Source organism: Macaca fascicularis, chromosome 18 (assembly GCF_037993035.2).
Source record: "Macaca fascicularis isolate 582-1 chromosome 18, T2T-MFA8v1.1".
NCBI lineage: Eukaryota > Metazoa > Chordata > Mammalia > Primates > Cercopithecidae > Macaca > Macaca fascicularis.
This window is the reverse complement of record NC_088392.1, coordinates 25,189,208-25,201,543: the sequence shown is the minus strand read 5'-3', so window position 1 is coordinate 25,201,543 and position 12,336 is coordinate 25,189,208. Positions and strand designations below refer to the sequence as shown.

Here is a 12,336-nt window from a genome sequence, read left to right as displayed (position 1 = left end):
CGCTGTTTCAGAACAGGCATTGGGAGAGAACTCAGTCCCCAGCAAGAATAGGTTAACCTTTCAGGGAATGGCAGGAATCTAGTACTGTAGTCACACTTGAACACAGCAAGGTTTACACTGCACAAAAATAAATGTCTACACCTAGGACCCGGCCCATACAAGTGTCATGGTGATAATCAAGATGACCAAGAAATGAAAAATATCTGTATTTTTTTTTTTACTAAACTAAATTTTTATTTTGAGTCAGCATTCTGCCAAGTGCCAGAAAACCTAATCTGGTTAATCTCTGCTAATTGGATGACATCAACATTTTCCTCCTCATTTTGGGTCTATTCATAGACACTTTGGGGCCCTGTTTCTCTCCCATGCTCTGTGGCAAGGACCTGCTTGGTCCTGTATACTCCTTCTCCTTGGGATAGAGCCTGGCTCTGGTAGCAGTCTCATGGTTGGTGTTCGTTTTCCAGGCTCTGGAATCACGATTGACCCCTGAATTCCTCACCCTTTGTTGCTCCTAATGATGGATTCTTCTGCTCCAGTTGTCCATCCAATGTTGGACCCTTGGGAATTCCCATGTCAGATCCCAGCTGAGTCCCGATCCTCTCTCCCTATCTACAATGGGTGGGCACCAGTGAATCAACACGTCTTCCTTAACAGGAACAATTGGTCTATTGCTGTCTTATTCTTATATTAGAACATCATATGTAGAATAGTATTGTTCTAATATAATAATATAATATGTAGAATATTATAATTTTTATAATAGAACAACATTGGCATTCTATATTATACTGGGCAAAACCACAAAATCTGATTTCCTCCTTTGATTTCAAAAGTTCAGTAACCTAATTGCATAAAGAATTCAATAGAAATATAATTTCTTTATTAATCTTTCTTGAAGTGATATAAATTATTCTGAAGCAAAAGGAAAGATAGAATGTAAAATTGGGACATCCTTCTGGTATTGTTATAATGAAAAGAAAATTCAGAAATACATGCAAAATAAAGTCACCTGAAAAGTGCAGCAAATAATCCAATTCTTTAAGGAGCAGACAAACTGTGAGAACTGTGAGATGGACAAACGAGAGACTTACAATGTCTATCAACTTTTCAAATAAGCAGACCAAATTACTGGCAGATGCAATTTGTGTCATATTAGGAAAGGGTGAGTTGACCAGGAATGTATCCCAAAGAACAGTAACAGTTATTGTAATGAAGGAGAAATGATGTGACGTAAATAATAGAAAATTGGTACTACCACTTAGTACGAATTTGAGTTTGGTAGCATTTTTTGACAATATGAGAAAGACACACACAGAAAGAGAGAAATAGGGAGATTATCTATCTATCTATCTATCTATCTATCTATCTATCTATCTATCTGTTTAGAGTCTCTCTCTCTGTCTCTCTTTCTCACCTATTGAGATACTAAAACAGAACCTGTCCATAGGGGTGGCTTAATGAGTGTTTGTTGAATGAACACAATGAAGCTAATGTAAACCCCACGTGCTCCAAATGAAACTTACAGGAGAGTCCCCCTTTAAACATGTTAAGTTCATTTAAACATATCTTTCTTTGAAAGCAAACCACCTTTATTGCATGCAGGAACTTCTTAGGTCCCATTTGCAGTTTTGGTCCTCAGCTGGGATGCGCTCGCTGGCCCAGTCTGATGCTTATGACTGGTTCCGATTAGTGGGTCCTCATATTGCTCTGGCTGTTAATAACTGTACTGTGAAGTGCATCTCTGCATCTTTATCAACCAAAAGAGGGCTCTGATGTGGAGGCAGAGTAAATCAGTGAGTGAGAGATGGACACTGAGTTGATGGTATTGGAAAAACTGCCTAGCTATTTGCGGGAAAAATCAGATTTTTAACTCACAATGCAATAAAGTACAGAAGCAATAAAGAGTTAAATGTGAAAACAAACAAGCAAAAAAGCTCATAAAAATGCAAGTAGAAAAAAATAGGTGAATACATGATTTTCTGGAGAGCAACATAAAAGAAAAAATTTAAAAATACTTGATACATTTATCTAAATAAATCTTTAACATTTTTATGTATCAAAAATCATGAATAACATTAGCAAAAAGTAAAATGGGAAAAAAATGCCACAGTTACAACAAAGGGCTGATACATGGGGTTTATATAAATAGAATTAAAAAAATTAAGGCCTCAATAGAAAAACAGGCAAAGGACAGTAATAGATAGTCCACAAAAGAGAAAATGGCTAATGAACATCTGGAAAAGCTGTTCCACGGCAGTAGCCCTCCAAAAATACAAATAAAACGACAAAATCTTTTCTTTAGCCTATCAAATTAGAAAAGTTTTTTTTTTTGTTTTTTTTTGTTTTTTTTTTTTTTTGTGGCTGTGGTATCAGTCACTACTGCTAGAAGCATTAGGAGAGAACAGCTCTCTTCATCTATTGCTGCTTGGACTGTAAACTGCTAAAATCAATTTGACAATATATTTCAAAAGCATTAGAAGTACTATATGAACCTAGTAATTCTTGCTATGGAAGTCTATCTTAACGAAATAATCTTAAACTCAAAGATTTATGCACACAGATTTTCATTTAGCATAATTTCCAATAGCAAAAACTGAAGCCCACAGACATTCAACAATAGAGAATTGTGTTGTATTGGTATGATCTAAAATTAGACAGTCACTAAAAATGTTACAGATCCTTTTTAGTTACATGGGAGAAAATAAATATAAAAACAAGAATGCACAATTTTATACTCCATAGGTTCATACCAAGGTTAAAAAAATAAAGGGTAAAAAGACTGGAAGAAATGATCAAAATATTAAAAGTGATTAACTCTCACTGGTGAGAATAAGGCTGTTCTCGTTTGCTTCTTTATAGCTTGTTTTCTCATGTTATACTAAGTTGTCCACAATGAGCATGTATTACTTTCATAATACATGGAATTCAGGAAAAGAAAATCATTATTTTCAAAGAAAATCTCCAGAAGTAATCTTGCCTTTACCTGGTAGAAAACATCAGAGGAAAACATTTTGATGAATTGTTTCATAGTACTTTTTAAAGCAAGATTTCACAGTTCTATTCAAACATAAGTCCCGAAGTAATAACTAATTTTTGGCAGGGCAATAGTAAACAGTAACTAGGCAAAAATTGTTTCTTAAAAAATGATTACAATATCTCTATTAAAAAACACTAAAAAAAAATATAGTTGTTCAGGGTTTAAGTAAGAACATAGACATTTCTGTTTTACTTACACCTTCATTATTAACTGACTTAAAAATTATACAGGGGGTATTTTGCCTCAGCCTTAATTTCTTGTTGTTTCTGAAAGTGTTGTTGATTGATCTCGAGATCCGGAAGACTTTTGATGTGGGGATAACTTTCCATAACCATTCTCCTCCACCTTCCCAGACTTCATTGCTTGCTGTTATAACTGTCTGTCCTTTCAAGGAAGTAACTGCAGATTCACATACTTGTGAGAATCCAAGTCTATCCCCCAGAGCCAGCCCCAGACAAAATTGCTGAAGAGCTGAAGTTAGTGGTGCTCCCTTTCCTGCTCTCAAATGCTTTATTAAATGAAACATTGCTAAGTCTGTTGAGTATCTACTACACATCAGGCATTCTGTTAAGGACTTTCACCCATACTCTTATATTTTATCATCACAAGCGTCTTGCAAGGGCTTATTTGTCTCATTTTGCAGATGAGGACTCCGAAGCCCAGAGAGGTTAAGAAAGTTGCCCTTGGTCACACAGCTAGGCACAGTCACCATTCAAATTCATAGCCAGGTCTTGTCTCACTTGAAAGCTGTGCTTGCTCTCATTGAGTGGGATCAGTACTTTGCAATAGCCTTTCCATGCCTTTTAAACTCAATCATACAGACAGTTTGTCTGCTTTCCAACTAAAATTCAAATTGTCCTTAATTTAAATGGTCTAAAGCTTTTCGGTTTTCTCCTCAAATAATAGAAGCTTCCAAAAGAAAATGGACATCTGCCTAATTATATCTAGCAGCTCTATCAGTTTAAATAGAACCTTATTAAAGGAATTTGAGCACTTTTCAGTTTTCTCAAATTGTCACACCTTTCCCCAAACCACATCATAGATAACAAGAAGATTCATGGACTTGTCTTTCTTTGGGCTTAACCTAATTTCCCCACTAATCTAAAGATCCCCCCGAAGTTAATTAATTTCTCAGATTCCCTTGGTAACTAATCGAGAGTTTAAAACACTAATTCTCAAGGAATTCTTGACTCTTTAATCAATTCTAATTCTGTCCTAAGTAGCTATATGCCCTCAGGCAATTTACTTTGGGCCTCTGAGATACAAATTTCTAATCTGTAAAAATCCGAATTAAAAATATCGCCCTTCCTCTTGGGTTGTGGGTAGAATTCGATGAGATAACGTAAGTAAAGTTCTTGATACTTGGGGGGTGGGGACGGGAGGGCTCAGCAAGGCGCACCTTATTTGATGCGTGCCTCTCCTTTACATATTCATGTGTCCTCTAGTTAAAGACCAGTGTGTCATACTAAGGGTTTTCTTTTTCTTTTTCTCCAGGACACATTATATTTCCTATTCCTTAACTCTGTTCTAAGAGACCTTGTTTGTCAGTCATGTACTTATGCAACTTCTCCATTCCACATTACGTTGAAGAACAAGACCTAACAGGATTTGGATAAAGCCAGTAACAGAACACCCTTTCATCTCCCTATCCACTTCCCCCTTCCCCTCCCCCAAAAACCAAAACCAAAACCAGAAAAACCTTACAAAGCAGGGGGAAAAAGAACCTAGTGTGACAGAGAAAACCCAAAAGTTATCAATTCAGTAATCTTCATTTAATGTCAAAAAAAGAGAACATCTAAAGGGTAGCTTGCAAGTAAGAATAAAAGAGGTTTTTCATGACCAACTTTTTCCATCCTCCATTATCCCTCAGCAGCAACTTTTGGTGTCTCTGGTACGAGGCAAGGTGTCGAGGGGGACCGTATTAACCCCCTGGGAATGCCTGGCCAATAATTAACATCTTGGATCCGAGAACCGATACAATGAGCTGGGGGAACGGAATCTTTCCCCACCAGTAATAGGTAATGGAAACGCTTTCGCTGATTTGATTATAAGGAATTACTCTTGGTGATTAAAACCGAAGCTGGGTTAAAATCCTAAAGCTGGGGACAGCTGAAGCACCCACTTCACGACTTAACGTTTCAGGAATATGAATTCCATGTTCAGAAAATTTCCCCACACTCTTCTTCGCGCGCACATTCACTGATTCAGAAAATGCCAGGAGCTCCGGGGGTGTGATGTTCCCGGTGGGTAATGTCCCCCGCCCCTGCCCCGGGGCCCAGACTGCTGGTGCTTAAGCGTCTAAAATGTAGAGTTTCCTGCATTTTCCTCGGGTCATTTGTCTACCTGTCCCATCCAGGACATCTCCCTAAATAATCTCTAATGGTGGAAAAATCACGGTCCTCTAGGAGATATATCCGGGAATGAGCGTGCGTGGGGCCGTTCAAATTCCGGAGCTCAGATTTCCTTTCCCGCAGGTCAGATGGTGCGGTCTGTGGGGCCCGAGGGACGCGCACAGCTGTCCCTGAGAGGTGCTGCTCTCCCGCCACCGAAGTCGCAGGGAAATTCTGCTGCACTGACGTGTGAGACATTTTAATCTCGGATGTTCTAATCCTGCGGGCAAAAAAAAAAAAAAAAAAAAAAAAAAAGTTTGAACCAGGCACTGGGCTTTTGTCACGGTGAACCCCACCCGCGCCCCGCGCCGTCCCTTCATTCACTCAGGCGAGGTGGCTTAGATTTGCACCTCGTTGAAGAAGCCTCCCATGCGACATCTCCGCCAGCACCCCGCGCGGACTTGGCTGGGTGGCGGCTGGGAGTCAGCCTGTCCCCGCACGGCGGCCGCGACCGCAGCCCCTGGGCCCTCAGTGCGTCTCTGGGTGCGCCCTCCTAGAGCGCGGGTCCCCCGCCTGTGCCTGGCGCGACGCGATCTTCCTGCGAGTCGGGCTCCGCGCGCGCCCCGCGCTCCCCCGCAGCCTCCCCGCAGCCCGCAGCGCCCTCCAGCCCCGCCTCGCGGCCGCGGGAACCCGGCGCCTCAGCCCCGCCCGGAACCGACCGCCAGGCGCTGTCGCCGCCGGCCTCGCAACGCGGGGCCTCCGCCTGGCATCAGCACCAGGTGCCTTGTCTCGGGTCGTGCTGTCGCGCGACACTGGGGACCCAAGAGGCCGCCGGCTCCTCGGCTGGCCCCGCAGCTCCCCTGCGGCTCAGCGTTCTCCCACCCAGGAGAAACCCACATTTGATGAGAGTTTTGAATCAAGCCCAGCGTTCCCCTAGGTGTTCAGCTACCTCAATTTCTAACGATTCCACAATCCCTTATGATTCATCTCTTTCTTTCTAACGGTTGCCAGTGGCTCAAAGTTTAGACTTGGGATATAGAAAACGCTATTCACAGCCTTATTGGAGGGGTAGGTGGGGACGGAGAACTGGATACTGAATGGATTTTTAATCTACGGGGAAAAATCATTCAACTGAGACTCGACCTCTTTAATTTTCCTTTCTGAATCTCAATGACTTCCTCTATAAAATAAAATGCTAAACAATGATATCTCACCTGCATCAGAAAGTTGGTCACATGGTCTTATGAAGTCTCTTTCAGGGCTAGGATCTCTATGATTTTGTGATCAGCAGATTGAAATTTAAGATTAGAAATAGGTTAATTCTTGGAAGCAGTAACTGGAGGACATTATGTGTGAATTAAGTACCAGAAGCAGGGGGTCTTTGTCTCTCCCTCTCCCCAGATGGGGCAGGGTCTCCACACTCCGAAATGTTAGTGTCAGTAACACATAATCAGGAAGTCGATATGCGGATGAGCTAGTCCTTTAGGATTCTTTGCACCACTGATTCTCTCCACTAATACTGATAATCCAAAGTTAATGACATATTGTGAGTTTCTCTTCTTTGCCTTCGTGTTTTCAGTCCTGGAGAGAGAGAGAAAAAGGAACTAATTCTCTTCTTTTAAAACAAAAACAGAAACAGTAAAAATCAATCCCATTGATCAATGCGGAAAACCAAAGACCCAAGGCTCCCCTGTGCCAAATCCTTCCCATGACCCTCCACTGTGATTCAAATTGGAGTGTTCTGGAAAATGCCGGTTCGAATTGCAAGGAGGCAGGATCAATCCCTCCCTCTCTCTTAAAAGGAGACACAGGCACTTCTCAGGGACATTCCCTTATGTCTTTTTGATGCAGGAGGTTTAAGAGGCTCCATCTTAAAGCCCGCTGAGTTGGCAGAATGCTGACTTTAGGTGTGTCCAATATGAGCAGTGTAGTGCCCAGTCCTCAGAAAGAATCTAGAGTATTTTTACAGAACGAATTGCCTTTGTTTACCTTTGTGAATCATTTCATGCATGTTGTTGTTTTTGACCCACCCTTTTGCTAGGATACAAGAGCCAACCTTCTGTAAGAGGGGGAGAAAAAGAAGGAAGATGTGTGAGCTCCCCCTGGTGCTTTCCCGCATTCAGGCCCACTGAAAGGAGTTGCAAGGAAACACGTCTACACAGGCATCAGGAAAAAGAAAATATCTGGAGTATTTCCTTCCAATAGGCCTGTTTCCGTGCTGATGGGCCTCAGAGCAAGACTTCCAGGCTTCGGGCCTGAATTCTCTATGTCATCTTAGGAGGAATTCTTGCCTTGTCAGATAAAGCGTTTCTAAAACAAAATTTCAAGTGCGGGATTTGCCAAGCTGCCCCGTGGACGGGATTACTCTTGGAATCAAACGGGATTACTTTTTGTCCAGAATTGTTCTCTTTGTTAGGCTAGTTATTCTTTGGCTGAATAATTTTCACACACTTCTCTTTGTATGTGTTGACAGCACAAAGATATCACAGGAATCTGGTACCAGCCAATTTGACCGGTGGTGCCTTTAATTCCAGACGATATCTCCTATCCTAATAATAACCTGTATACATAATGGCCTCCTTAACACTGGGGGTCAGGGACTTCTGTGGACTCCAGTCATCTGTGAAGATCGCGAGGGAGATTTCACTCATTCTATTCAATATATCCAATATAGTGGCCTGAAATAATTTATCGACGTGTAGTCAGTCAGTCCAGCTCTTGGTCCATACGGTGAAGAGTCTAAAAGATGTGTGAAATGCATTCCCTACCTACACGAGAGCAAATCACTTAAGGAACAAACATTAGTGTTCACTAACATAGTTAAAATGGATGGGCCAACATTATCATGGTTCTTTCACCTCCTAAGTAAATGCAAAGCTCTTCTTCACTCCATTTTGTATGTGGAATTTTGATTGAGTGGGAATCTTGTAAAGCCAGAAATGGAACTGAGAGCCCACTCATAAGACCATAAGTCTTTTTTTAATTTTTAATTTTTCTTCTCAGACAGGTCTTGCTGTGTCACCCAGGCTGGAGTGCAATGGTGCCATCCATGGCTCACTGCAACCTCTGCCTCCCAGGATCAAGTGATCCTCCCACCTCAGCCTCCTGAGTAACTGGGACTCACTGGTGTGCACCACCATAGCTGGCTAATTGTTAGATTTTTTTTTTTTTTTTTTTTTTTTTGTAGAGACAAGGTTTTACCATGTTGTCCAGGCTGGTCTTAAACTCATGGACTCAGACAAACCACCTGCCCCAGCCTCCCAGAGTGCTGGGATTACAGGCATGAGCCACCGTGCCTAACCAAGACCATAAATCTTAATTAATCTAGTTCATAGTCTCAAATTCATTCTACTCTCTGATTTTTATTTCTCCCAACTTACTGCGCGCATGCCCCCCCCCACCTCTTTGTTAATGACATTTCTCTGATCTGCACTGCCATCCTCTCTCCTACTCCAGTGTTCCAGCACCTACAATTCATTTTGTCATAGGTGAGGCTTACCTCTTTCCTGTCAGCTCTCACCTGTACAAATTGCTTCCTTTTCTCTTTTTGCACTTATTGTTTGCATCACCCAATGACTTCTTGTAGAAAGCCCCATTCTATAGTTGATAAAACCCACACACGCAAGTATATTACCTCTGGCTCGGAACTGGAAGCTCCATGGAGAAAGGAAATGGCTTTTGTTTCTTCAGTATCTTCACACTGCCAAAGTGTGCTGATCTCTTTAGTTGTTCTTAGCTAAATGAGCCAATTGAAATAATAATCTGGAGGGATTTTTTTAAATCTCAAAAATGTCCTAAGTCCCATGTCTCTTAAATGAAAAATTGTCAAATGAAGGAGCCATTTTCAGGATTTTAATTTATGTATTAATGGTACTCTGCTTCCACCCCAAAAGGATTTAAGGTGAGCTTAAAATATTATGAAAATGAGATAAGATTATTAATTCTATCCATGCAAGCTCTAAAATCTTCTATTTCTAGATAGTAAGCTAAACAATGAAGAGGGTTTTTTTTAAAGACAAAAGGTGCTCTTTATAATATCTCTCATTATCGTGTTAAGAAAAAAAACCAAAAACACAGATAAAAAAATTCAGAAATATTTTTGCGTTTTCTTTGCATATCATACACACACACACACACACATACATACATACACAGTCACACTAGAACTGTACTGGCAGTGAACATAGGTTGTTTAAAGTATAGCTATTCAACTGTCATATAAAGTGAAATCTATATTTTCTCTCTCCCTATATGACTATATATTTAACATCTCTATGCATATGTGTGTGCATACATATGTATATGTTATATACACACACTCCACATTATTATTTCAAAGGGGATTTTGCTCCTTCTGGCTACCAGCAATAACTAGTCAATATTTACACTCTTGAATATCGATGACATCATGCATACACAGGAAAGCTGTGGAAAACATCTCCATTTTCAAACAGAGTTTTAATTATTTGTAAAGACTTCAATTGTTCACTATCTAATGTCATGGATTGGTCCTCACAGTGTGAAGTGCAACTGCCCAGATCCCCCACAGTATTATAAATAGTCTTCTAAAGCCGGGTTGATTGATGTTTGGCATAAAACTCTATTCCTCTGAGCACATATATTCCTTCTGTTCACCATTTTCATAGAAAAATACCAGGGTTGATTTTTTATTCAAATCTCCAATTTATGCAGGGTTTAAACTACTAAATACTTAAAGCCGTTTTCAGATCTTTCCCCCCTTTTCTGTTAGGTAGGTAACTAAATCTTTTGCTTCAATGCAAATAAGAATTGAAGGTTTAGCAGATTGCTGTGGGGGAGAGGAAGAGTTTATTAATTATATTGAGAATCAAATAGTAGGCTTCTTTGACACTAATGTTCCATCTTTCTCCACCCCAAGTATCCTATGGGACAACTTTAAAGCCTTTATCAGGGTCTAGATTACTGCATTTATGGTTCCTTAGAAGTAGGAATTTAATTAATGGCATTCTGAGTTGAAGAGAGAATTTGAAGGTTTAAGCTGCAATGGTGAAGCAATATTTTTCAAAGTATGTCGCAGGGATTGTAATATAAAACATCAAAAAAAGCACAATAAAATACATTTTCATGAGTTTTAATAAATTTTTAATACTGATGAAATGTAAATTTTTCCTTCATGACCCTTATCTGCATTTGACAGAGTCCAACAGAAAACTTTAAGTACCTGTTTAAAGCAATTTACAAGATACTGTGGAGATTCCCCAGCAATAAAGAATGATAAGTGATCTTTTTAAAAATTTTTATATTGACAATACTAAAACCAAGTACCTTATCCAGATTCAACTGGTTTTGGCCAGTGCCTGTATCGGTACCTTTATCAAGAGTGCACTCTTACTTTATAGGCTCTATATTAGAAACAAATTCTGCTTGAATACAATTCTGAAAATGCTGTTACCTGATGGATAGCAATAATTGTTCATTATTATATGATACTTTTTACATGCCAGACACTGTGCTAGGCACATTCCATGTATGATTGCATTAAGTTTTTATAACTATAATCTTCTCTCAGTATCTGTAGGAGATTGGTTCCTGGACCCCGCAAATACCAAAATCAGTGGATGCTCAAGTCCTTGATATAAAATGACATAGTATTTACATATAATCTATGCACTTTTCCTGTATACTTAACTCATCTCTAGATTATTTATATCAGATATAAGGTAAATGATACATAAATACTTTCTATAGTGTATTATTTATGGAATAAAGAAAAGAAAAAAAAGCCTGTACCTGTTAAGCACAGACAAAATATTTCCCCCCAATTTTTGTTTTTTTTTTTTGAGACAGAACTTGGCTCTGTGGCCCAGGCTGGAGTGCAGTGGCGCGATCTCGGCTAACTGCAAGCTCCGCCTCCGGGTTCGCGCCTTTCTCCTGCCTCAGCCTCCTGAGTAGCTGGGACTACAGGCGCCCGCCACCACGCCCGGCTAATTTTTTGTGTTTTTAGTAGAGACGGGGTTTTACTGTGTTAGCCAGGATGGTCTCGATCTCCTGATCTCGTGATCCGCCCGCCTCAGCCTTCCAAAGTGCTGGGATTACAGGCGTGAGCCACCACACCCGGCCAAAATATTTTTGATTCATGATTGGTTGAATCTACAGATGTAGAACCTATAGATATGGAGGACTGATTACTCCATGAAGGAAATTATATTATTATCACAGTTTAAATGATGAGAATTTTGAGGCATAAAGAGTTAAAGTGATTTGCCTAAACTTAGCTGCTAAATAAGGGTAAGAACAGAGCTCTTAGAATAGTGGATAGTCTGGCCCCACTGTGCACTACCTTAGGAGTCAGTAAACTTTTTCCATAAAGGATCAGAGAGTAAATATTTTAGGATTTGCAGGCCATGCAGTCTGTCACAACTATTTCACTCTGCCACTGCAGTGTGAAATAAGTTCTAGATAATATGTAAATAAATTACGGTGCTCTGTTCCAATAAAGCTTTATTTAAAAAAAAAAAAAAAACAAGTGATGGGCCACATTTGCCTTATGGGCCATAGTTTGTTGGTCCCTGTGCTATTCTATTCTGCCTGCATCCTTGGTGCAAAGAAAACCAACCAAATGGACATTACATTGGAACAGGTAAATCTCTGTGCTGATTCTGTCTTCTGAGTAGGCAAAAGCAGAAGATGTGAATTGAGGGCCTCAAAAACTGCCTCCCACCTTGGAACTTGACCCTAGGCAGCATTGTTGGACACTTTGGAGGGCTCCAGTTAGAACATGTTTATAGGCTGGGTGTGGTGATACGTGGTTGTAATCCCAGCTACTCAGGAGACTGAGGTGGGAGGATCTCTTGAGACCAAGAGTTTATGTTGACCAGCCTGGGCAACATAATGAGACCTTGTTTCTAAAAAAACAAACAAAACAAAACAAAAAACTTAAAAATTAGCCAGTGTGGTGGTGTGCACCCACAGTCCCAGCTACTTGGGAGG

At 40.3% G+C, this 12,336-nt stretch overlaps 1 long non-coding RNA gene across 1 annotated transcript; it reads right to left on the bottom strand.

The window, feature by feature from the left end:
- Positions 1-2,547: 2,547 nt before the first annotated feature.
- LOC123570022 (uncharacterized) lies at positions 2,548-7,326 on the bottom strand. The gene is made up of 2 exons (XR_006693938.3): positions 6,582-7,326; positions 2,548-5,647 (listed from the first exon to the last, which is right to left on the bottom strand). It is a non-coding gene; the product is annotated as an uncharacterized lncRNA (long non-coding RNA).
- Positions 7,327-12,336: the final 5,010 nt, after the last annotated feature.